Source organism: Ailuropoda melanoleuca, chromosome 18, assembly GCF_002007445.2.
Source record: "Ailuropoda melanoleuca isolate Jingjing chromosome 18, ASM200744v2, whole genome shotgun sequence".
In the NCBI taxonomy this organism is placed as follows: Eukaryota; Metazoa; Chordata; class Mammalia; order Carnivora; family Ursidae; genus Ailuropoda; species Ailuropoda melanoleuca.
The window spans coordinates 9,858,398-9,886,039 of NC_048235.1; positions in this window are offsets into that span (position 1 = coordinate 9,858,398).

A 27,642-nucleotide genomic window follows, 5' to 3' on the forward strand; every position below is an offset into this window, starting at 1 on the left:
CCTGGAAATTTCGGGAAGAAGAAAAGCTGCTCAAATAGCCATGGTCCAAACTTGAAGTACTTAAGATCAAATTTGAAAAGGAAGTCACTAGGTTTAAGAAAATATAATGCAATGCATATCAAACCTGAATGAAAATCTGACAGATAATAGAAACATGTTTCTTTCTTAACAAGAAAAATACAGGTTTATACTTTTGAAAGTAAGGTATACATAATAAATACACAAATAAATAAAACCATACTAGTAATTGATAGCCCAAAAATGAGAGAATGTTTATTTTGAGTGACTCCAAGAGAATCTATTGGAATCTTCTCCTTAGACTGGCTGAAAGGCCATGACTATTTTATCCTAGAAAAGGACATGTCACCCTAACGCTTTGTAGTGAACGATATTCTCCTAGTCAAAATATTATAAAGGCTGTTAAATGATTTTCAAAATTTTGAATTAATTTGTCAACAAGTAATGTAACTATCTGTTACAAAACAGTGTGGATGTTATCAGCTATTACAATGTAAAATTATGTGCAGCTGAAGCCTGCTGCGGGGAGGAGAGGTGGAAGGAAAGTCAAGATCCCTAATTTCATCTTTCAGTGTTAGTTTGATTACGTAACACAGAATTTTAAGGGCAAATATATATATGTATATATGTATATATATATATATTTTTTGAGTGAGAGAGCGCATTAGAGAGAGTGCGTGCACGAGCAGGGGGGAGGAGCAGAGAAAGAGGGAGAAGCAGGCTCCCCTGGAGCAGGGAGCCTATGCAGGACTCAACCCCAGGACCCCGGGATCCTGACTCAAGGCAGATGACTGACTGAGCCACCCAGGCGCCCTGAGTTTTAAGTATACTATTAAAAGTTCAACAATAAACACTAAAAGAATTAAAAATAGCAACATAAAATGAGTGGGCAGTAGGGCAGAAGAGAAAGATATCAGCTAATTCTCATCTATCATAGCAGAAATATATATATATATATATACATATACATACATACATACACACAGTGATTAATATTAATGAATCAAGAAATTACCCAGAGATATAGAAGTAACTACCAGAGGAACTAGAAGCAAAAACAGTTAAAAGTAGTTGCCTCTGGGAAGCAGCACTGGGGATGGGTAAGGATGCAGCTGGGACCATTATTTTTTATTATACTTCTGTACTATTATTATTAAAATTCCTATGTGTAACAATATATTAGCATTAGAAAATTATTCATTCTATATAAAATTTTTTAAAAGGCAGGCAATCTTAATTATAGTAGCTCCCTTATGTGTTGGAATGAGGTCATGCCTTAAAAATCAGAATCCTAAAAACCTAGAAATGTTTAAAACTATATATTTCAATTTAAATATCATTTTGCTGGTTTAAAAAATACTTTATTTAAAAGAGTGGATATGTAATTCATAATATGTGAACTGTATACTCTGAGTCATCTAATATGTTTCTTAAATAGTAATAATAATTTAGAATTTATTTTCTGAAATGAACTTTTGGCTCATATGCTTTTCTCTAGTAAGTAATAAGATGTTACCACTTAACCTATTAACAGACATAATTTTATAAGTATTTACTGAGAACATAAGCCTGATGTTACATTTCTACATCGCCTTCCAAGAATACATGCTTATCTTTCTTTCTTTCTTTCTTTTTTTGCAACTTTCATTTCCGCCTACTAGTTTCAGCAACTTTTATAATGGGGATGTTCAGACTAATCCAAAGGGCAATTTACACTTAACCTTTTTGAATGGAATTCCCTAAGCAGGATGTCTCAGCAGCTCATTTACAATTCTTACTACAGACAACAGACTACAGCTTGTCTCCAGGATTGGCTTTCTGAATTGTAACCACAGGAATAGACAGTAAAGGTTTTGCATTCATTGCATCTTGGCAAAGGGATTATACCTCAAGCAGCTTTCCCTGGAGTCCAGTCAAATAGAATCAGGGGTGAGGAAATTACTGACCTTTTTCTACTGAGCTGCCATGAACCTCATGCGAAGAGGCCCTTTGCTGAGGAAGGGGAAAAAAATGACTTGAGTATCTTTCCCTGATCTATAAAGAAGTCTCTGTCTCTGTCGATTTTTCTTGTGCTTGTGCTCTCGTGCTCTCTGTCTTTGTCTCTCTCTGTCTCTCTGTTGGCTCTCTCTCTACCTATGTGTCACTGATTGGATACATTGGGGGTAACACAAAGTCCGTAATTTTGAAAAATCCTGGTGTGGCCGATAGAACGGCTGGGGCACTAGTCTGTAGCTACCCCCTTAATAGACATTTCCATAGCATCCCCCCAAATCCTATTCCGGGAGCAATATTGCCTATTTCTCAAAGGACTTACTACTTGGACTGAAAATGAACTAGAGAAAGCAAACGAATCTATGAGATCTTGAGGTAATTGCAGGCACATAATAAACATTTAATGGAATAAAGGATAAATGCAGCTGGGCATAGTCCTTGGAACCACAGTAAAACTAATGTTAATAAAACATGATACTTTGAGGCATTAGGCCATTAATTCCAATGGATGATTAATGGAGGATGTTTTTCAGTGTCAACATTAAAATTCGGTCTTCATTTTTAGCATCTTTAGAAAAAGAAAGCTGAGGTGTAGACCTTCTTTATCAGAGTAATATTTCATTTGAGAAATGCTTTTACCTATTTTATGCAACTCCTTAAAACTCTCCTCTAAACTGTGAACATTTAATATTCCAAAATTCCAAATAAGGATACTTGGGTCAGATGAGAATCTTAAATCTATAGAGATTTCACCGGTTCATTTTTTTTTAAGATTTTATTTATTTATTTATTCCACAGAGATAGAGACAGCCAGCAAGAGAGGGAACACAAGCAGGGGGAGTGGGAGAGGAAGAAGCAGGTTCATAGCGGAGGAGCCTGATGTGGGGCTCGATCCCACAACGCCGGGATCACGCCCTGAGCCAAAGGCAGACGCTTAACTGCTGTGCCACCCAGGCGCCCCTCACCGGTTCATTTTTTTGAAGAAAAGTTCCCAGTAGTCCTAATATTATCTCTATCTCTATATCTATATATATCTATACACACACACATACATTTATGTTTGATTTCACAGCTAGCTTGAAGTTTAAAGACATTTTTCTCAATCTGTCTTTCAAGTTCTAGGAAACTTGGGGTAAGATAACAATTTCAAATGAAAATATCATAGAAAAAGCTGATGTGTGTGAATATGCATCACGGAGTCATTGGTTTATAGTAAGTACTCTCTAAACATTTTTTTCAAATTTCACATAAGAGGAAGGAATTTTCATTGCAGGGTTCAGCTTAACCAAGGAGATGGTTTGTGCAGGTTTAGATTGATTTCTTGAAGTAGGTGGCATGAATATTAATCTTTTGAAGACTTGCGTATCAGTAACGGAAGGTATGGAGAATGACAGAAATACAATTTTTCTCAGAGAAGTAGTTTAATTCCATGCTCTCCCATGCCAATGAAAATTACAGCTCGTTTCGGGGCTTCTAGCGGCTAATCTGTGGATTTGTTCTCTGTCTTATTTGCTGGACTCTCCTCTGTCTGCATGTATTTTTCATTTATATATATTTAGAAATGAGCAATGTCTTACTTGGTACTTCATTAAAACTTCTTTCATGACAACTCAATTTCCTTACATATATTTTTTTTAAACTTCTGTAGGTTTGCCACAACATAGACACTTTCACATGTTTCACATTGACAAAGTCAACCTGACAGATGTGGTCTATCAACCAAGTGCTCTTTGGGGGCTATCGTGTGCTTGGGAATTTGGTCCCCCTGGTGTCCAAGAAGAGGAATGTCCTCACCTGGTGGGGGCGGGGGTTAGGAATGCAGAGAGGGAGACAAGACTGAGAGGGGATGAGGACTCTGTCTTTGCCTGAACTCCTCTTCCAGCAGACAGGATCCCTAATCACCGCCTGGCTGTCTGAGCTTCTGCAGGGTTGGGCAAAAGACGGTGCTTGAATCCTGTTCTCCATCTCCCATTTCCCAGTGAAGATCTTTGGAAGTTCTCACCTGCCCCATCCTGGGAAGGTGTTGGGAACCTTTAAGTACAAAAATGTGTGAGTTTATAATAGTCAGTTTCCTTTAAATTCTTTTTTTTTAATCATTTATTTTTAAGATTTATTTGAGAGAGAAAGAGAGACAGAGAAAGAGAGCACTAGCCGGGGGAGGGGCGGAGGGAGAAGCAGCCTCCCCACTGAGCTGGGAGCCTGACTCAGGGACTTGATCCCAGGGTTCTGGGATCATGACCTGAGCCGAAGACAGACGCCTAACTGACCGAGCCAACCAGCATCCCACTTTCCTTTAAATTCTATAAGGATATTCGCTTTTGTATATTAGATATTTGTACATTAGACTTCCAAAGCATTTTTAGAAGTGCCTTACTTAAGAAAGAAAAGAAAAATCCTGCTTGTATAGCTATTATTAAATTTGTGCATGGGTTAAAGATATAAAATATTACCAGTTAATTTTCAGTCCTCAAAATCATCTTTGGGGTGATCTCACTTAATAATCAATAGCCCCAACCCACATTTGAAGAGAATCAAGAACTATTCACATATATTTTCTACTGTCATAGAAAAAACATGGAGTGGTCTGCTACTAGCACAAGTAACCTTATTTTTCTGTAATCAACCAAAAAAAAAAAAAGAAAAGAAAAGAAAAAAGAAAAACTTCACCATCAGACTTAAGTGAAAGATTTTTGTTTCACCTCCTATTCAAAACGATGCCAAGCTAATAGTAGGCAAAGTCCCCAGAAGTGTATAAGCCAGCTTCTCAGTTCCAAAGTAATAGCATTATAATTAAAACAGCAGTTTCAGGGACCTGGGTGGTGCAGTTGGTTAAATGTCAGACTCTTGATTTTGGCTCAGGTCATGATCTCAGGGTTGTGGGATCAAGCCCTGTGTTGGGCTTTGCACTCATCGGGGAGTCTGTTTCTCCCTCTGTCCCTCCCTCTGTTAGTGCTCTCTCTCTCCCTCTCAAATAAATAAATAAAAATTTTAAAAACTAGAAAAACCCACTAGTGTCTATTTCCCACATAGTATCTGATGATCCATACGTCCATCTATGCAAGAAGATACCATAACCCTTCAAAGATACCAGAATCTATCTTTTCTATTTACATATCTGTCTAAAACCAACAGAGGGAAACACTTCAAGTTCTTTTTGAAATGTTAAGAGTAAGAAAACGATTCTAAGTTAAGAAAATCACATTGGGTAGTTTCTGCCTCAGAGGAAAGCTTCGTGGGATGAGTGACTAGGAAAAGCAGAAGTTAGGTGAAACAGGTCTCTCAGAAACTTTTTTCTTATATTTAACTGTGCCACATAAAGCTAGTTCAGAACCCATTACTCCATCCTTTTTACTTCTCTAGAAGACACATTCCACAGTCTAATTGCTGCTTCTAACAGAAAGCATCCCTTTAAAGTCACTTGTAAGTTATAATCACATCTGTTCTTAGTTCTGATCAGTTGAATTTGAACACTGTTATTTTCTGCCTTCTCATGAAGCTAAACCATCTACTATGCTTTCTTGTCCAAAAAGAATTAGTAATGCAGATATCATGAATTTACTGAGTTTATTAGAACATCCAGTTTTACATAGGGGAAATCCTATTCGTTCTCTAGAATATCGGAGGCCAAAAAGGATGGCATGATTCAGCCCTCAGGACTGGGCAGTTGTCCAGGTGTGAGCATTGCCGAAGCCTTTTTAAAACTCCTCTTTTAAATTCAATTTTAATGGAACAAACTGCTAGAGATGTGCCAAGAAAATTGTTCCTTAACATTTGCCTGCAGGATCATGACCCCTAATGTCTTTACCAGGTTGATAACTTTTGGGCAGCGGAATAAGCCTGCATGCATGAACTCTCTTAGCAGATGAACTGCTGGAGGGGAGGGAGAGTGATGTCATTTGAGAACTGCCACCAAGATGAACGCTGATAGCTTGTGAATTATTCCACGTCCATTAAGGGAAACTAATGACACCTTGGTTAGCTAATGTGCTTCACCTGCAAAGGTAACAGTTGCATTCTGAATAGATTTGGGCAGACAGAAAAAACAAGCTGCTATGCACCCCAATTTCTTGTTATACTATTTACACAATTTGCTTAGCTCGCTCTCTCTGGGAAATCCATCTTGCCAGTGTAAGTTACCATATCTCATTCATTTGCTTTTTGTTTCCCCTTATTAAGCTACAGAGATTTTCATACTCTGCCTGCCCCCACTTCCCGTTTCTTCTTAAATGCAAAATTATACTTGAGTTAGACACAGACATCTTTATAAAATTAAGAGTACGGCCCTGGGAGGAGGGCGGGGTGATTTTGTTATTGTAATAACAGACTTTTTCAAACATTCGATTAGTTTTTGTGATGATGAAAGATTTCACTGATTTTCCTCTCAAGGCATTTTAGCATATTGTTCTGAGATATTTTCAGGACTGGGGTTTGGTGATAGTGGTTTTCCAAGTTTGCGTACTAAGGTTTCAGCTGTTTCAAAGTGTCAGCATTTGGGTTCTTTCCCTAATTTCCTGTTGAGCACATGAGTTCAGTTGCTGCTGGAAGATCTGTGTCAAGTGAAAGGAATCCATGTGAATGGAGAAAACCCACTGAAAGCCTGGCCATTGCATTAGGGTCCTAGCTTTTTTACAGTGCTTGGCATCCCGTAACTTTTGGGGATTTCCATTCCCACCAACTTCGGAGAATCTCCCAGGTAGTTCTGTCTGAGTCCAGAGGTTGAGAGGTAGTTCAGTTCAGAAGGGCCTGGGTGTCTCTCTTCTGCTATCTTTGAATTGTGTTGCTGTGATTTGTTACAATTAACCACACTTCTTAAAATCAGCCTCTTTCACATCAGTGATCTGGTGAGTGTGTTCCTCTTTTCGGAGGGACTACTTCAACACGATGCAACATTCACTTCTTGGTTTTTAGTTTTTTTTGGTTTTCTGGGGGGGGGGTTTGGTGGGTTTTTTTGTGTTTTGTTTTTTCTTCTAAATCTGCCCCCTACCATTAGTACGTCCTGTCATACGGATGACGTGACTCCATCTGTTTTACCAGACCTTCCTGTGATTTTTTAATTTAAATGATTGACTTCGGGTTCCTGAATAATCTGCAACGGAAATAATGAATACCTTGGGGTCTATCCCTTTTCACCCTTTTCCACTCAGCCATAATTACCTGGGGTCCACGGCAGATTGATTCTCGTTGCAGACGCACATGGAGCATCAGGCAGGAGGTGGGGGATCCTGTGTTTCTATTTTTGTGTAATAATACAAAAGAACGTGCTCAACTTCTCTGCCCCTTTCTCTGGAGAAGATGAAAACTGGAGGGGTTGATTATTTTCTACCCTAGGTGTGGGTTTAGGAAGATGAGGCATTTCTCATTTCTAGGAAGAGGCCTGGGTTTTCAACCTGTAATTTTCTCCTGTCAGCCAAGCACACACAGAATGTGCAGTCAGCAGTGGGAGGTAACAGGGATTCTGGGAATAAGAGCAATCTGCCTCATCTGGCCTTGAGTAGTGCAAGCACCATGGTGTCTCATTAAAAGGTCTTCTCCTCTCCTTCGGGTTTCTTCCAATAGTCCAGAGGCAGATTGCCTGTATTAGCATTGCTCTTCTGCTCGTAGCTGGTGTAAACAGATCTTAACTTGATATACATGTGCACTGTTTCCCTGATAGTTGTCATTTCCAGAGTGGTTGCAGCTGTTCCCAGGGCTGCTACAAAATACCTTTTAACCAAGAATACTGCTGCCTCCCTGCTGTAAGCAACTGTGGATGGCTATGTGATTGATCAGCTGTATTCTGACACTGTAGACATATAGAGTGAAAAGTGAAAGCTTCTTTCCTTTGATTCCATTAGGGGATGCTGCACCAACTCACAGCTGGAAACAAATTAAAGTCGTTTTTCTGATAATACAATGAAAGTGGTTTCCAAGTAAAGATCCTATTCAAATTATTCACGATGTTTTTCCTTCCAAGAGTATGTGTCTTTATTTGCTAACTTAGATTGGTCTGCATTTAAATGTTGATAACAAAGAACGTTGTTGCATTATGCAGGCTGGGCAAGGTGATGCGTTTGGGCAGTGTTACGGGCACACCTGCCTGGTGGATGACTCTTCATGTATCTGTCAGTTCTTCAGTCACCCTCCTTTCGTCTTGAATTGCAAGTACATTTTCAAATCATGATGATAATTCCTTTATTTTAACACTTATTTATTTTCAAAGATTTAAATTTAGTTTCTTTCTACGCCTGTGTGTGCATTCTGTGATGCTTTGGTTTCTTTCTGTATGTAAATTTCTGCCATTAACTTCGGAAATTATCTGTGGTTCTTTCACCACATATTTTTGAAATACCATTAGGTAAGGCAAGCACTTCTTACTCCCAGGAGGTGTGTTTTTTTCTCCTCTTTCAATTAGAATGAAACCGTGACACCAGCACCAAGGTAAGACTGGTGGTGCCTTTGGTTTCTCTGAGTGTTTAGAGTCCTTCACTGGCATTTGACAACACAAAACATAAATATAGACCTCGTATGTCCTTTAGATCTGTCATGCATTTGCCTTTTCGATAGTGGCTTAAATTTGAGCTCTTCTTGAAATCTTTGCTTACGTAAGAGTACAGAAGCTACCGAGAAAGCAGTTTACCTAAAATTAACCATGAAAATAAAACACCCAGACAGGAATTGGAGCCCCTGTTTTTCCTTTCCACACCCCCTACCTTTCACTGGTGTGGACCTCAATGCTGAGAGTCAACCTGGGCTCAGGTGTTTCTTACTAGGACTTGTGTGGCGGTTGATGCGCGTGGCAAGTACACAGTAGTTGCTTTCCTCCCTCGGTACACATGCTTATTGAGTTCTTACATTCAATGTGTCTTGCCAAGGCTGATGATTTGATGGGTGTCCGTGGGCTTCCAATGTACTTTTTAGCTCATTTGTATAGTTCTCTGCTGACAACTTCGTTCCTCATCCCATTTCTACCCCATAAGGATGCCCTTCTTTGAAAGTATAATATTCTATTAAAAGGTTGAAATATATCCTATCAGTGATCGTAGATTTAGGTTCCAGACATCTCACGTTGGGGACAAAGACTCGCATTGTCATTGTTGCTATGATTTCTATTAGCTAAGTTTAAAAGTACTTTATTGTGTTTTGATTAAGAAAATAAATCGTACGTAAAACATAGTTTTTATTTTTTATGTTGACTTTTTGTTTTTGAATTAGACATATTTCATTAAGTCAGTAATAACCATATGCTGCATGTCATCTTGCAGCCTAGGGGAATGATAGGTGGCCAATACTGGTGTTCACATCTCATTATTCTTTGGCTCCAAAATCAAACAGGGTAATAGCAAAAGCTCTCACATGATGGTTGATCAGTGACCCAATGAAATGAGCTGTTGAAAACATAATTCCTGTCCATAGGGGCTCTGTGTATGATTCGTGATGTGAATGATTACAAATAGAATCCTTGCTGGCAGTGTCAGACAGGAGGCTAGCAGTTAATGGTCCATGGAGATTTAACTACCCATATTCCCAAAGGTGCTCCTTGTAGGGCAAACGTGAGGCCCAATAATGGAAAGCATTAGGAACTTGCATTTCCGTCGCTTCTCTGCCTATAATGGGAGCAAGTAAATTTATGTTATGAGTCCAGCCTCCATATTCATATACAGTATCTCTTTTCTGAATTTTGTGATAGTATATATGTTTATAACAGTGACTAAAACACATATTTTGTTTGCATTAAGTCGTGATGTGCTTGCCTTTCTATCATATCTATAAATGGAGAGGTGACTGAAAGATACAGCTAATCTATTTATTAATAATAGTTATAATGCCTAACCATATATACTTGACACTCTTTGTCAGTGCCTTTTGGTACAATTTTAAGTGTCTAATGTTTTTTAAGTATTTCACAACAATTTTATGTGCTTGATATTAAAGATATTTTATATGGGTGGAAACTGTGATAATTAGAACCAAAAACCTCATCAGTTCCTGGACAAATGTATTGAAACTAAGAAGGTAAGTTTAAGAGCAGACAAAAGTGATGGCCCTGCACGGAAAGCCCTACAATTAGCCTTTTCAAAGGCAGCTACAACAGCACAGGAATCTGGAGTCAATAAATTGTGCGCTAAGCTTTCTCATTCTTACCAACATTTTCGACAGATAGCAGTCACACGTATTTTTGGTCTCCTGTGTCCTGCGTGCTCCTTTGTTTTAGGGGCTGCAGCAGCAAACACGATAGATGGGTCCTTGCCTTCAAAGATCTAACATCCTAATGGAAGGAAACCGATATTGAACTTGTTGGCAAATATGTAAAACAGTTTAAGATAGTGGTAGGTGCTATGAATAAAATATCGTCGGGCCATGTACTAGATTGGGTGGGACGTGGGGGATGGTTGGCTGCTTCAGTCCAGGATGATCTGCGAAGGCTTTTCAGGCTTTTCTGAGAGGCGCCATTTGTGCTGAGATCTGAATGGTAAGATCTGGAGAAAACATGCGGGAAAGTGTTGCTAGAAAGAAGAAAGAACAGCATGGGCAGTAGCTCTGAAATAAGAACAAGTCTGAGCTGCTAACAGGAAGGAAAGAAGGTGGGCAGAAAATAGTGAGCAAGGGGAAAAGGAATGAGATGAACTGAGGAATTAGGCAGAGTGTGGTTCCTATAGGCACCGACTAGACGGAATGATTGAATAGCTTTTGGGTGTCCGATCGTGGATTCTTAATACTTTTTAATACTTCTGAGGCAAGTTTTATAATAGCTAGCCCTAGATGCCCAATTAGCTCAAAATAAAATTAATTTTAATAAATCTAAATATCTAAAAGTAAATATTATTTATTTTAGTAGTTCATTGCAGCAAACTGTAAAATTAAGAGATAAAAATGGCAATTGGATAAAGGATTCTAAAGGAATTGAGACTTGTCCAGTTGGTTTGTGTATTTGCAATTTGCTGAGAAAGACAGTTATCGAAATATCAGAATTTCACTTCTGTTAACACTGTTTCTGTGTTTCTGATCAACAGTGAATTAGCATGTTGAAATAATTTGTCGAATTTTATATGAAGCAATTGATTGGCTTTGCTAGACATAAAGACATTTATTTTGAATATTGTTTGATTATGTCCTTTATCACAAGTCTCAAATCCGTCATGTTTCTTAGGGTATTAATGTAGCAATGTCAGACGGGATTGAAGTTGAGAAAAATTACCTGAGGGCATTTTTGTTTTGTGCTTAAATTTTATTTTGTCATTTATTCTTATTAGCAATCATTAAGCAATTTAATAATTATAAGCTCCATTAACATTTTAATGAGTCTAGTGGCCATTGCTAAGTGTAATTAAATTAGTTTTATTGTATGATATTTTGAAGCTGTGATTAAATTAAGTTTTACTGTGCTTAGAAGAATAAACCTACGGAGAGATTGCTATTCACCAAACATCTTATTAACTTATAAGATACTGATAAAATAGACATTCATAGAGACAGAAGAAAAACATAATTCCCTATTGAGTCTATTCACAAGATAAAACTTTAATCATTTTAGCTTGGAATCAATCTAGTCATGATAGCATAATTTTATTTAAAATATTTTATTTTATTTTATTTTGGATAGAGTTGGAGAAAGGGGAAGAAGGGATAGATTCTTTTGATAATGTTCTGATTCTCTCCTAGTTTCTGCAGTTATAATCTATAGGGATGGGATTGGATCAAGTCTGACAAGACAATGATATAGGGTGGAATTATTTCGTACCAAGCAAGATCTCATATATATTCATTGATTAACATGGAAATTTGTTGTAGAAATGGAAAAGTCAGTTTATTTAACAAGTATTTACCTAAACACATATTAAAGGTATCAAAAATGCAAGCCGATGGCAATTTTCAGTTTTTTTACTATTTTTTATTGGAATCCACAGTTTGAAACTCCCCTTTTTATCTGTCAGTGAAACTTGATTACATATTAATTGGAAGGTGATCGTACCTTACACATTGCTTCTGCGAGTCTTAAGTCTTGCACGAATTTGGAGATTTGATTCTTTATTGCTACTGCTGTTAGATAAATCCTGAAAATACTCTCAAGAGTAAAATGAGATAGTCTTATTTTCTGATGAATTGCCTTACATAGATTGCAATTAAGCATTTTACAGGATAGTAATTTGTATAGCATGTACAGCACATGTTTACTTAAGGGAATTAAGTGGGTTTGCTATAATTATTAGATTCTATTGATTGTATTCCATTATGTTAATGTTTCTAAAATAAGCATATCAAGCAGTTTTATGCCATGCAATATTTCAGAAGCCTCAGGGATATTTCTTCAAGATATTTGGGATGCCAGGGGCACCTGGGTGGCACAGCGGTTAAGCGTCTGCCTTCGGCTCAGGGCGTGATCCCGGCGTTATGGGATCGAGCCCCCATGTCAGGCTCCTCTGCTATGAGCCTGCTTCTTCCTCTCCCACTCCCCCTGCTTGTGTTCCCTCTCTCGCTGGCTGTCTCTCTGTCGAATAAATAAATAAAATCTTAAAAAAAAAAAAAAGATATTTGGGATGCCGCTGAAACATTTTATCATTAAATTTATACTTTCCATTTTATTCCTCTTTTTGTAATCAAAAGGTATGTGATACACAATGTGCATTTAAAAAAATAACTAAGTATTAAGAAAGACTAATATTATGTTACCATCATATATGTCTTATACCAGGGATCAAAAATGGAAAATTAACTCTATCTTGTTTTTTCTTTTTCTTTTTTCTTTTTTTTCCCTTTTTTCTTTTCTTTTCTTTGTTCTTCTTCTTCTTTTTTTTTAATGTTCAGTGCTGACCTAGATTCTTTTTTAACTGAACCGACACACTTTTGGAACTTTTAAACCACAGCTCTAAAAAAATTATGAGCAACCAGCATACAACCCAACATTTTTCTTTACATTTCTGGAAACAAAGCAAAGCAAAGCTTATTGTTTCACAGGGAGACTTTTATAGCATCAACAAAAGAAACATTTATGTTTTTGATGCCCTTTCTATTAAAGATTTTAAATTTCCAATTGGAGAATTTAGTAAATATCCTGTTCCAGGTGAAAGAAGGGTTCACTTTAATTGTTACTATCACTAAATTTACTTTTGTTATATTCCATTTGTCATTCTAGATCTCTGTTCTTTCCCTAGATAATCATAGCCATTTCAGTGGTTTTAAATACTTCCTGGGGGCGGAGGGTGGGTTGGGGGGAGTCTCAGATTTTTTTTTTTTTTTAAAGATTTTATTTATTTATTCGACAGAGATAGAGACAGCCAGCGAGAGAGGGAACACAAAGGGGGAGTGGGAGAGGAAGAAGCAGGCTCATAGCAGAGGAGCCCGATGTGGGGCTCGATCCCACAACGCCGGAATCACGCCCTGAGTTGAAGGCAGATGCTCAACCACTGTGCCACCCAGGTGCCCCGGGAGTCTCAGATTTTTATACTTGTCAACTTGCCAGCTCTATTTGAAAGTCTCATAGATATTTCAAAATTAACCTGTGTTTTGATTTCCCTCCCCTTCTCCAGTTAAGTGGCATGACTATCTGGGCAGTTTCTCAAACCAGATATCTTGGTGTCTTGTTGAGTACTTTGTTTCCTCCACTCCCTGGGAACAAGTCCATTATGCGTTTAACTTGTGTTCAATGTCTGTTTGAAATCCACAGTATTTATTTCTCCTATGGCCCCTCTCTGAGCCAAAGCCACCACCATCTCTTAGGTGATCTGTGGCGGTGGGCTTTCTAATTGATTCCTCCACTGCAGGTCTTCCCCAATTACACCTTATTATCTATTCAACAATGAAAGCTATCATCCAACTTTAACAATGTTTATCTAGCTACGGTGTATCTCTAATGAAATCTCCCTTGGTGTTTTCCTCTTGCATATAAAGTAACATATTTGTTTAAAATTAAATATGCTTTTTCCTCACTCTCTAGCTTGTAAGCTCCAAGAGGGCAGGACCTTTATTGGTAAGGTTACCCCTGAATTCTTAGTACCTACTGTATTGCCTGATAAACAGTAATTATGAATCCCTGTCTCTCCTTGCCTGATTGTAAAACTAGTATATTTTTATTCTTAAAAATCTGAGTTTTCGGATAGGCTCTCTCCAGTATCCTATTTGGAATAACCTTCCTCCAAAAAGTATGTGACCTTCTCTTATAGTATAGCGTTTAATCTGATCATTATAAATCGCACCTTGGAACTGTTGGTTGGCTGCCTTCCCATCTACAGGAGATACCCCATGAGGGCAGGGACTCCGTTCATTCTGCTCTTCCCAGTCTGACAAGTAGTCAGCATGTAACAAATCCGTTAAATGAATGATTATTAAAACTCACTTACAGCAAGGTCTTTTTATATTTTGTTCCTTTTCATTTAATGGGTAGGCGTTTCAACTGGTATGATGTGGATTTGGGTTTCCACTAGAAAATTTCATGTTTCCTATGTAAAATTTAATTTCATCCTTCCAAAAAGTAATATTGTTGACATCTTGTTGACCTTTTCGTGTTTTTTAAAGACAAGTGTGGAAATCTCATCTCTTGATGTGTTCTTTTAAAATCCTCGTATTTTAAACCCTCTGAGATGCTACAGTTTTGAAGAGTAATAGTAGTAACAGGTTATATTTTGGGGTTCTATTACGTGTCAAGTGTTGTTATAAGTGATTTTTGTTTTTTTAACTTCTAATCTTCAAAAATACTTTGTGGTATGTAATATAATTATCAGCTTTACTTAGTAAATGAGGAGGGGGAAAAGCACAGTTTGTTAAATAACTTTTCTAGGTGTATCCTGCCAGAAATTGGCAGGTTTGGTACTCAAACTCAGATAGGGGCTCTAGAGCCTGCATTTGTATTTATTAATTATACTGCCCTGATTAGACAAATTTTGTTTTTGAAAATTAAAGACTATTTGATTTTCAAATACTTGAACCAAAAACACCTGATGTACTTCTTTGATTAAAGTACATAGTTTCATCATTAAGTTCCTTCTTAAAGAGAATTCAGCATTTTAATGTAATGCAAACAAGGATAACTAAAAAAAAAAATTAAAGAAAAAAACATCTCAGATATTAAGGTCAACTATGCATTCATGATATGCTCTGTCATGTTTTACCCTTTAGTTGGGACAGTTTATTTTCTTATATAAATTAGATGAGGTCAAGTATAGCGGTAAGAATTATATATGGCCATCAATGATTTATATTTAAGTTAATGTGGAGTAATTATTTAGGGGCTGGAAGAGATACAAAAGAAAGCTTGGCCAAGTAGTCCCAGCAGCCTATGCCACAACTTCTGATGTGCATTGTATTCATCGCTCCTAGCTCTGTTCTTTGGCATTTGTGTTTGGTCACACCGCAGAGCTCAAGGTTAATGCCCAGTGGACAGGTCCGAAGGTACATTTGCTGCCATCATTATAAACCTGCTTACTTATGAGACACAGGACAGATGAAAATTCCACCTTGCCTTTGCCCAGGAGCCCTTAGGAAGATGGAAAAGGATGAATCAGTCCCTTGTTTGCAAAAAATGTGACATTAATCATCCGACATCGTGAACCATCAGACAGGTGTCATTTGTTTTTTAAAGTTATGCTGTGTTGTTTGTGGAGCTGCATAAATCTTCAGGTTCTTTTAAAGCAGTCTCCACAGGTACAGCAAATGGGAAGTGAATCTGTCATTCTTGAAAATGTTAAAGATCAGCAAGTGCAGAGTCACTGTAGAGCTGACCTTCCTCCTTCATTACTGACTGCCAGAGCTATAAGTGGAGAAAAGATTGAAGATGCAAAGACAATACAGTGAACCTCTTATCATGTCTGGAAAGGGTCACGCTCATAAACCACAGCATTTATTTAGGAATTTTTTCCAGCAGTGTATTCAGGAGGACCAAATAATGCAGTTTTTCTGATCTTTTGTGTAAAGGCATATATTGAGATGTCACTTTCTGGGTAATTTGTTATACAGGAGTGCTCCGGCGGTAGAGAAAAGCACCCTTAATAAATGAGGAGAGAATAAGTTCCGGAGAAGAAAGGCTGACTCAGTGGACCATTATTTGTTTTAATCACCCTGTGATTTCAGGAATGCTCTCAAGTAGCCTTGGTTCAAGTCCAGGGCACACAACTGTCAATGGGACAACAATAAGTGTTGTCACTAAATGTGGTGACAGGGTTTCAACCATTTCTATGAAATGATGTTAAATTTGAATATAATGTTAAGTTAGAAGGAAGAGAAATTGAAAGATGGGTTGTCAGAGTAATCCCTTTAAAGGATGTCTAAATTAGACTGGCTCTGTGAAAAGCATGCAGTGGGACCTGTTAGTCTGTATTTGTACAGATTTCTGGATAGATCTGATTCCTTCGTTATAGTACTACAGTACACAAATGTAAACTATAACTGGGTTATCTTATTACAAGATAAAAACAGCCAAATCTATATTTCCATGGAGATCCAGAGCCTGGCTACCCGTTCCTTATAGAATAGTTATCAGTGGCAGCCAAGACCATCATCCCTGAAAAAATATCTAATATTTTTTTTTCTTTCAAGTTTCATCTTATAAATTTTAAGCTATGTTAATCACACTGCTATTTAAATTACAAGAGATAGAAAATACCACTATGGCCTGTCTCATGTTTGGGTTAGCAGTCCGAGGAGTTCTGAGTTGTTTTGAACTCCTGGTTTATCTGTTTACATGCTTTTGGCTGCAAGTTACAGACAATCTGATTCCAACTGACTCAAGCAATAAGGGGATTTATCTCCCACTTATCAGGAAACCCAAACATAAAAACGAAACAAAACAAAAACAAAGGCTATAGGGTTGTTTTATTCGGCAACCCAATTGTACAATTCATGTTGCTTCCTTCTTTCTCTAAGCCTCTCTCTCCCACCTCCATGGGTTTCACTCAATTTAGTAGCAAGATGGCAGCAGGGGATACTAATATCATCCAAACTCTCCATCACCTAGGGAGATGAAACCACATTTCTTCTTATAGATCTCTCCTTGAAGGGAGGAAAGTATTCCTAGAATCTCCCACTTTTCATTTCTTACTGGCCAGAGTTCCATCACATATCCGTTTTTGAACAAGTAACTGGCGAAAGGTATGATGCTAACCTTGGAAAAATCAGAAACTACATTGAAATGGGACTTGGGATCCGTGTACTCAGATGCATTTGGCTCTGTGGGGCAAGAGTGGATATGGAGATAAAATCTGAGGTTCTTTCCCAGAAGGGTGAAGGGATTGGAGAGAAGATAGGCAGATAATAGTATCTTGTCATACAAGGTTAATTTTTGTCTGTGTTAATATGTATATAAAATAGAAGACAGTGCAAGCATCAATAGTACTCTGAAATGCATTGCAGGGCTTTTTTGGGGTAGCTAATTTACTATAATGATTATATGTGTTTAATGTTACAATAATAAATTTCTTTGTGGTTTGTATTAATAAACCCACTTAAAAGTCAATGATGTCTAGGGGCTCCTGGGTAGCACAGCAGTTGAGCGTCTGCCTTCGGCTCAGGGCGTGATCCCGGCGTTATGGGGTCGAGCCCAGGCTCCTCGGCTATGAGCCTGCTTCTTCCTCTCCCACTCCCCCTGATTGTGTTCCCTCTCTCGCTGGCTGTCTCTATCTCTGTCGAATAAATGGGTAAAATCTTAAAAAAAAAAAAAAGTCAATGATGTCAGGATATAGCAGTGTGACAGTAAATATAGGTTAGGGTTTATCAACAAGGTAAAAACTGTTTATGTATAATAACAAGTTGATGTTAATATGTGTAAAGTTTATGGTGGTGGCTATTTAAGCATGTTTTTGTGTCACCGAGGTGCCTCAATTACGTTGTACTTGGTGTAAATAATGTGCCCCATCAGTCCTCAGAGAGCGGTGCACTTGAGAATTCACATGCCAGTCACATCGAGAAGTTTGTCTTCCTTCAAACACTACTTCATCACCCCCAACCCCCACCAAGTTCACCAGGTTAACCTTGGTCAGGAAGTTCTGGATGTGGAATCTAGGGAAAGTTCCAGAGTCTGGGGCAGCCAGGTATGCTGACAGGTAGGCTCTGTCACTGGTGGCAGATGCACTGGAGAGGTGAGGGTACACCTTGTCCAGCTGTGAATGGTAAAGAGGGCTTCTTGTGGAACAGTTCAAACTCCCTTACACAGTCATTTCTGTGCAGCACTGGATGGCCCAACAGTGGTGGTCATAGAGGATGGAAAAGGTCCTGATACTAGGCACTCCACAGGTGCGAGGTAGAAATGGAGACTCCCTAAACTGGTTAGCACCTCTAATACTGAGGTAATGGCTGAAAAAACTAAGGCTCAGTAATTCTGTGGTGTTTCAGAAAGGGAAGGGAAGGACTGCCCTAGACAGGCAACTATTCCCGGAGATTACATGGGCATCATGATGTGGGAGGCTGAACACAGAGGTTCCAGGGTAGATGAATCTATTTGTTTCATGCTCCCTTGAGGGGATTCCTGCATCCACTGGACCCAGATCCATGTGCTTCATGTGCACAGATCACTGTCCTGTGTACATGGTGACCTGAGCACCTGTCTTTAGCCACCTATTAATAATTGCTATCCAGTCTTCCTTCCTGGTTACCTGGAAGCTATTTTATTTATTAGTTCATTTATTTTTACCTTTCAAATAGTATTTCAAATATTATTCTTTTCTCTCTGGAAAAAGGAAGAGAAAGGTATTACATTCACTTAATGAATAAAGAGATGACTGCTTCTAGAAATAGTAGGTAATCTAAAACCTACGAAACCTTAGAAATGCTGAATACACGGTAAAAGAAAAATTATTTAACAACATAGCTGAGTTTCAAGAAGGAAGAGGTAATTCCTAACCCCCCAAATGACAAGGAAGCTGAAGAAGAGGTGAGAAATGCTGAATTATGGCTGCCCTGAGGGGCATGCGCCAACGTCCTTAACCAAAAGACATATTTTTCAGGACTGTGTGGGGAAAATATACAAGGCCTTGGGACCCTTGCAAGGTGGAGGAGAGGGAAGGACCGAGATCTCCAGATGTAGGGCTGTGACCCTTGAAGCTTTATACTCTCAAAGGCAATATTTGAAATTAATTTGCTACTCAGCAAACGGAAAAGACAAATGTGTTGATATGAACTCTAATGAGGGAAAACATTCTTTCATTTGCACATAAAATTCCTGAACATTCACTGCTTTCAAATAGGTTTAGAGTTTGAATTTACCACATTAGTATCCAGGAAACCTGTGCTCACGTTGAAAATAATTAATAATAATGTAAAAATTCACACACTTTTCTATGATTTATTTACGAAAACAATAATAATCAGCTAAGTAAATGTAAAACTCAAAAACAAAGAAAAAGAACCACATGGAACTTCTAAATATGAAAAATAAAATAATTAAAAATTTTCATGGATAGGTTAACAGTAGATCAGATGCAAATGAAGAAAAAAGATCCAAAAATAATTGTACAAAACACACACGTGTGTGTGTGTATACATACATATACACACACATATAAAAAGAGAGGGAGGAAAGAGAGGTGATGAATTGAAAATGAGGTTAAGAAATAAGGAAATTACAAAGAGGAATGCTTTCAATTATTAACAGCCAGAAGGATAGAATGGAGGGAATATAGAAGAGAATATTCAAATAAAGGATGATACTTTCCTAGACTGGCAAAAGATATGAAACCTCAGATTCAGAAAGTATAAACCTATCCATGAAACAAAATGAATAAACTGGAAAAAAGCAAAACAATCCCAAACATAAGAACGTAAGACCATTGACATTTTAGGGGCGCCTGGGTGGCACAGCGGTTAAGCGTCTGCCTTCGGCTCAGGGCGTGATCCCAGCGTTATGGGATCGAGCCCCACATCAGGCTCTTGCGCTATGAGCCTGCTTCTTCCTCTCCCACTCCCCCTGCTTGTGTTCCCTCTCTCGCTGGCTGTCTCTATCTCTGTCAAATAAATAAATAAAATTAATAAAAAAAAAAAAGAACATTGACATTTTAACCAGGAGTTTCTCAACGTATAGTGTGGCTTCAAAGTATGGAATAAATATATATAAATTACATATATACATTCCATAATATTCAATATTATTTAATATCATGTATATCAAAATATATATGATATTTAATATATATTATATATTTATATTTAAATATTATATATAGATATCTATCTGTAGATATAGATATAGATAAATAATTCACTTGAGTTTACCTCCAGAAATTCTAATTTAATCAGTTTGGAATTTGGGATGAAGGGAGTGGGAAGAGCAAGACTGAATTTGTGCACAAAAATGTTGAGATTACTCTTTTAGCCATTTGTGTTAAGGAGTTTGGAAAACCTTTGTTTTTATGAAATAATGGAAGAGAAATGTAAGTGCCTTTGCTTGGCTAGAGAATTAAGATGGATTACTTCCATAATATCTAGAGCTAAGCCATTCTAACAAGTTAGCTTTTTCCTTTCCTAAACTATTTTGTAAATGATAGTGGAACCTTTCGTCATCATGAGTGACTTTAGGTCATGGCTAAGGTGACATTCTGAGACAATTTTATAGCATCAGATTTTTGTCACAGTATTTCACAAGCAAATACACTAGTTTTCATAATACTTAAGATGAATTGCAATGGGGGCGGGCTAAAACTTTTGTTTTAGATACCTATAGTTTTATAGGACACTGCTGTCTTATCACTTCCTTATCTCTTCTTTGTGCACATGAGGTCAGTTGGTTCTTTGCCCAGAAAATGTGCTCCTGTGGAGATGGGAAATCCTCCAGAATGGATGTAAGCCAGACTTACTGTTAACAGTTCTTTGTGATTCAGGTTTCAGTTTCCCTCACAGTCCTCACATACCAATGAAAATACACATTCAAAGCAGCTATTTTATTGTGCAAGGTCTGCAATGTCAATGAAAATTTGATAGAGGGATGAAGTCCAACACCAAGTATGTTATAGTTTATGGGATTATGAGTTGATTTTCATGATACGAACAGAACAGATACAAATAGATTTTTATTATATTTTGCTAGAAATTCCATGTTAAATGTTTTCCTGTGAAGACATAGATACGAATACTCATTTATAAAGCATGTTAGTTCTCTTATGCAGAGATAACGTCACTAATTTTATTTTTTTTAAATTAACTTAGAAACAAATTATTTATGTGCAAAAATTATTCTAATTGTGTATGCTCATATGAATATTTAATATATTAATAACATTTTGCATAAGATTTATTTAAAATATTAGCTTGTATGTCAGTGATTTTGCATATAAATTTTCCAATAATTACAGATACACAATACCCAAGATGAGGTATTTTAGATTTCTCAAATCCAATATGGAGAGAGTCACCAATGCAATTATCCTTGGTTTCTTTATTTGAAAAATGACAGTCTGCATTTACGCTATTCCTGATGTATTTTCACTTGTTTATTTTGGGAGAATTTTAATAGAGGAAAAATGCACACTGAAGTTTCCTCCTGCTATATGTAAAAGTACAAATAAAAAATAGCATTAAGTGCTTTTAGAAAAAATAATAGGCACTGGATAAGTATTTTGAGATCAAATGTACAGCTATTGGATGTTTTTCTGGTATAAATTAAAAACAGAAACAGAACAGAAGTAAATAATCTGTATAGCTAGAGAAATTGAGTAAGGGAAACCCAGAAAATGAAAATTATCAGGAAATGACACTTACTGTGTGATTTTTATGGTTATTGACAGTGATTTTATCTGAATTACCCCTTTTTTTAAGGTGGTTCCAGTGCAGAGATTATCAGATGGACTTTATTCAATGTGACTGTGGTTTTAAGATATCTTGTTTTTCTTACATTTTTTTACTTACAGTTGTGCTCAGGGAATATATATTTTACCAGGATATGTGTTTGAGGAAAAGCAGCAAACAGTGTAGTCACAGTAAGATATGCATGGGGCAGGAGCATGCCCGCGCCTGAGAATGTGTTCCTGCCCACTGCTTTATATCATTACCCATCCAATCCGTGCCTCAGAAAATGACCAATTATTATCTGACTTAGATGTGTTCAGGTTGGGCATAGTTGTTGAAGCATGTTTAGAGAGTAAATGTGGTACATTAAAATGTTAAGGGTGTACAGTTGTCATTAGTACAACTGATGACCCTACAACAACACAAAGAAAGGGTCAAAGTTATCCTTACACCCTTCGTAATCTAGAATAATAGGTACCTGCAGATACCATGGGTTCGATTATTTGAATTTTCCTGGTTGCGATCTGCCCACATAATTTTTCTAGGTTTGTAAATTTGGGTGTTAGAAGGGTGTCAGGACAATAGAGGGAAGAGTTAAGTCAGTGCCCAGAATTATAGCCTTGGTCTAGTTTCAGGTCCACCGAGCAGGTAATGGCATGCAAGCATCATAGTGTTCTCTTCCTGGTTAGAAGATATCACAAGCTTCTGCTCCACCTACCCTAGGGTGCCTCCAATTATCAAACTGACGGTTACTTTAATCAGAGAAGGCAGCTAATTGGAATAAAATGGATTGAAAGTGAGAATGAAATGTTACACAAAAAATGAACATAAATAAGTAAATGGACATGTGGCTAAGAGGAAAGTAAGTTTGTCTTCCCCCATTGTATGTCATGGCCCATTAGGGTCATTGTTCTCCGGACCCTGGAACACATTTCTGTCCTCAGAGCCTGGCCAGACTGTGGCACAGAAGCAGGAAGATGGTAAAGCACTTTTCATGTGCTTTGCCTACAAATTCTTAGAGAAGTGCATTGAGCAGAGAAGTGAAAACCCTCTCTCTACTGTATGGAAACTGATTTCTGGCTAATACCTATTCACCTCCACTGTCTCTTGTTACCATTTATAGACACTCCTTTGGAAGCCACAATTTAAAATAGCGCAAAACCAACAGGCACAGAGGTGGTGAGGTCACACTTGTTTCGCCCTGAGATGTGAAATTACTAATAAGAAAGAACAAATACTGCAATAACTATGAGAGCCAGGTTCTCTGAGAAATGCAGGGCTTCATACAGGATTCTTTCTGACAAGGGTAGGATGGCTGACTTTAACTTATTCAGCAATAAATTCCGCTCAGCTCGGTCATCTGACCAGAGAGCAGGAACAAGAGACCCCTCCTTAGTCCAGCAGAGCCAAACCCAGTAAATGATCGATAGAGAGCCTTCCAGGTTAATGTTTGAAAATAGGTTTTTACCAGTCATTGAAGGGCTCTACGAACAGAATCCACCCAAACCAGCTATGGATACATCATGTCCCCCGCTAGAGCTTTTCCCATTCTAAGTTGGCTAAGATGGGAACACAGGATATGGCGTCTGTAGTAGATTCTGCTCGCAGAAAGAGCACTTGGCTCAGGATATGTAGGGAAATGACGTTTTATGGAAGCTATCTATTTGTTTTATTTGAGAGAGAGAGAGAGCAAGTGCCCATGAGTGGTGGGGGAGGGGCAGAGGGAGAAGCAGACTCCCCATTGAGCAGGGAGCCTGGATGTGCAGCTCAATCCCGGGACTCTGGGATCCTGACCTAAGCCAAAGGCAGATGCTTAACCTGCTGAGCCACCCAGGCACCCCTATGGAAACTATTTATTGTAAATAAAGTGAAGCAGCTACTGTGATTTGTTTTTTTAGCTTATTATTTCTTTTTTGTAAATCAAATTAATGTCTTCACCTATGAACAAATACTGTAACATAGAAGAACAGGGAAAACAAAGGAATTGGTGTTCCTATCCACCTTCCCAGGGTAAATTAAGTTTTTCTGTGTTTACTTATTTCTAGAATTTCATGAGTTTAGAAATTATTCTTAAGCTTCTGTTTCCTGACTTCAATTTCAGACAGCTATCTATTGATTCTCAGTTATGTAATATTAATGCCCTTGACCTTTTCTCCATCTTTTATCTTCCTAGTCTTTGGCTTTTTGTTACTTTTACAAGTTTATTCAATGTACATTGTCTTGCAATACATTCTACCTATTAGATATACACTCTGTTTATACATATGTTTGTGTGTGTTCATGATGATATGCGTTTATAAGGGTGTGTAGCCTCTAAGTCAACAACATATTACGTTGTTAAGAGTATATTAATAGTTTTCAGTATTATGCTAACTTTTATGTTAGGATTGCATTTCCTTTCTGTTCTAATGTCAGGATGCCTTTTAGAGTTTATCTGTGCTTCAACTCATGCACATTTCTGTTTGTTTCATATTTCACTGATGATCGTCTTGTGCCATTTTTTCCCCTTCCTGTCTAATTGCCAGTAAATGCAATATACAAAAGTACGATTCAGGTAATGGTTTCTACTATAAAGAAAATAGAACACAGTTAGATGAAAATCTGTGACTGGTAGAAGGGCTCCCTTAGATGGGGTTATCAGGGAAGGTCCATTAAGTAGGTGGCATACTGGTTAAGACATGAGAGGTCAGAAGCCAACCATGGCAAGGTCTAGGGGAAGACTCTTCCAGGTTGAGGAAGCAGTGAGACAGGTCAGATGGGGAAGGTAAGAAAGAAGAAAGATGGTGTATGTTTTTGCTTGAGTAATTGGGCTAGAGCATTTTCGGATATGGGCAAGACTTAGGGCAAGCAGGTTTGGGGTATGGGTACAGTGAGAGACATGTGAAAATTGACATAAACTTAGATATCAAGTGGAAATCCATTGTAGGCTGTTAGATACCTGAGTCTGTGTTTCAGAGGTGGGGTCAAAAGTGAAGGTTCCCAGTTGGAAAGTTTCATGTTACGTGATACCATGGCGCTGAATGAGATTAAGACAGGCCATCAAGAAAGAACAGAAGGATTTAGGACTAAGCCTGAAGAAGTACGATATTTCAAGGTGAAGCTGAGAAACATGACTCTGCCAGCAAAGAATGGGCAGTGAGAATTTCAGAAGTCCTGTTTATTCTGTGAAGTAGCCATTTCAGTGTCTCTTTCTTTATCTTGGTCCTCCTTTTCCTGCTGCTGGTCGTCCACATGTCTGGCAATCCTTGGTTGTGTTTTCAGTATTTGAGACAAAAGAACCAGGTAACTATGTGGATTTCTTCTAATGCTGTAGAAAGAGATCTCATCCACTGGAGGGCATGAGGGGAATCGTTGAAGTGAAATATTTGGAGAATCATTTATGTTAGAATGGATTTAAAGTTTTATTTTCATATTTAAGGGTTCTGAACTACCAGTATATTCAGGAATTTAGAGTAATTTTTATTTCATTCTAGTTGTTAGGCTTGTCTGACTTACGCACCATTGCTCCAAAATTTAGGTTACATCTCTACAAATCATGCGAAGTTGGAATTTCGAAATAGCTTCAGCTAGAAACATGTATTGATGGGGAAATAAGAACTTAATTTTATCTATTGTCTATAAACATTCTGACCAAAATAACTAATTTAGAAAAAGCCATAAATTGAGTAAATCAGTAAATGTAACTATGATGTTTTAGCTGATTTCATTTGCCGATATTTTTACACTCTTACTGATAAAGATGCAATTTAAATGATTTAAGCATTTTGCTTTGATTCTGAAGGTAAAGCAAAAAACACAAATGTGAAGAATATCAAGTAGAGAGAATTGACTTACTGCTGTCAAGTTGCTCTATTTTCTTATCAATAGATTGTCATTTTGTGGAAAAACTCATATGTGTTTAAAACAGAATGACAGAATGTACAACAGGGATTTTAAAAACAGTCAATCTGAATGTATTCCATTAGTGCTATTCTTGATAGAGACATACATTCCACTGTGGATCTTGCTCATCGGTTTTATTTTGCTATCTTAAAATTTCTGCTTTGTCAAAGTCTACTATTTCCTTCATTCTTTTTCTTTAAAAACTTTTTCAAAAAACCCACCGTCAAGAATAAGGCCATATGTCATTAGCTGCCAAAATTATAAACTCAGATGATTATAGATTTCAAATGTATTTTAAATTTGCATCAGTGTGTTATTAACAAAGCTTATTTTCAAAATGAGAGCCCTAAAGAATCATTTCAGCAAACAGGTCAAGCGTCTTGTCTTTGGCTCAGGTCATGATCTCGGGGTCCTGGGATTGAATTCCGCATTCTGCTTCTCCCTCTCCCTCTGCCACTACCCCCTGCTTATTCTCGCTCTCTCTCTCTGTCAAATAAATAAATAAAATATTTTAAAAAATGGATGAGAAACAAAGAAGCATTTTTTTTCGTATAAACTTGGATCCTTCTAGTCTCAAGTTTCAGTGTTCTTTTCATTTTAGATGCTCAATTTTAAGATTTACTATTATGGTTTCTTTCCTTTCCTTTCCTTTCCTTTCCTTTCCTTTCCTTTCCTTTCCTTTCCTTTCCTTTCCTTTTCTTTCTCTTTTCTTTCTTTCTTCCTGGTAACATGCCTTCCAGCTTTACCAAAATCATATATGACCCACACAAACAAAAGTGACTGTTTATGGATGTCTGATCTCTTGAAATGTTTTTACGAGGACTCGCTGTTACAATTTATACCACCTAAAAAACTTTGGCTCTGGAATAATCAGCTTCTCATGATCATCTTACTTTTGCATTATCTGTTTGACCAGGATTAAAAATAAAAATAAGGAAACAAATAAAAAAAAAACTATGTCAAAGATAGCACATGGGTAGCCCTCAGTTCAAATCAATTATGCGATGTTTTATTGGCACATAAAATTCCTTTTAAAATGTTGATTCAACATTACATAAAAATCTAGGGTCTATCTTCTTTAAACAAAAACAAAATCAAAAGCAAAAAACCTAAAACCACACAAACAAAGGAACTGTGCGCATCATGTTTATGTGGCAAAAAATCTTTCGAGGCTGAGCAGTGGCAGCCACCTCCTAGTCTACAGTCCAACACAATTTCCACAATTCTTAAAATATATGCAACGCTTAACTCACCTCGGCTATCAGCCTGGCCTTTCTAGGATAAATCTGCCGTCCTTCTAATTGGTTCTCCTCGTGGTTCAGAGACCTGTGGATGAAGAAGTCAGGTTATCAGTTCCTCTTCACTACGGATATGCAGAGATGAAGCAGAAAGAACAGGGAAAACATTCTCCTCTATAAAAGGCAGGAAGGGGAGACACAGTGGTCACTGGTCCCAGGCAATGACAAAAGCCTCCTGGTTTGTCATGGAGGGGGACTTCTTCCTACCCCCAGGGTAGAAGTCCCTTGACTAGACGCTAGTTCATCATTCTGAGAGGAATTACCCTGTTCGCTAGCCTTGGGGTGTGTGTTTCTCGTTTTTATTGTCTTATTGACATATCTCAGCTTTCATAGACTCTTCTTCATGCCTGAAGGCCTGCAGGTGGGATGAAAATTCAAAACGTCAAAGGCTGTTTTCGCTCAGGTTTGAGGTTTCTTTGGTAATGCCAAACCTTAGAGACCTAGTAAACAGCTCTATTTGCTTCCGGTAAGTTCTGTGTATCAATAACAAACCCAAAGTTCTTTCTCAGACATAAGTCTCATGACCTTTTTTTTTTTTTTTGCACATCCCCCTCAATCATTTGGTAGCCAACCTGAGGCCATTGGAGATTACCCACTGGCACTGGATGGGAAGGGGCCACACCCTTACTCTGGTTTAAGTCCCAGTCATTGTTCTCAATGGGGTTTGTCTTTGAAAGCCTCTTTCATCCTTACCTTTTACCACTTGGTATCTAAAACAATGGGCTTTTTTAAATTCTTAAAGCTACCATACATCTAGACTTTCTCCCACCCC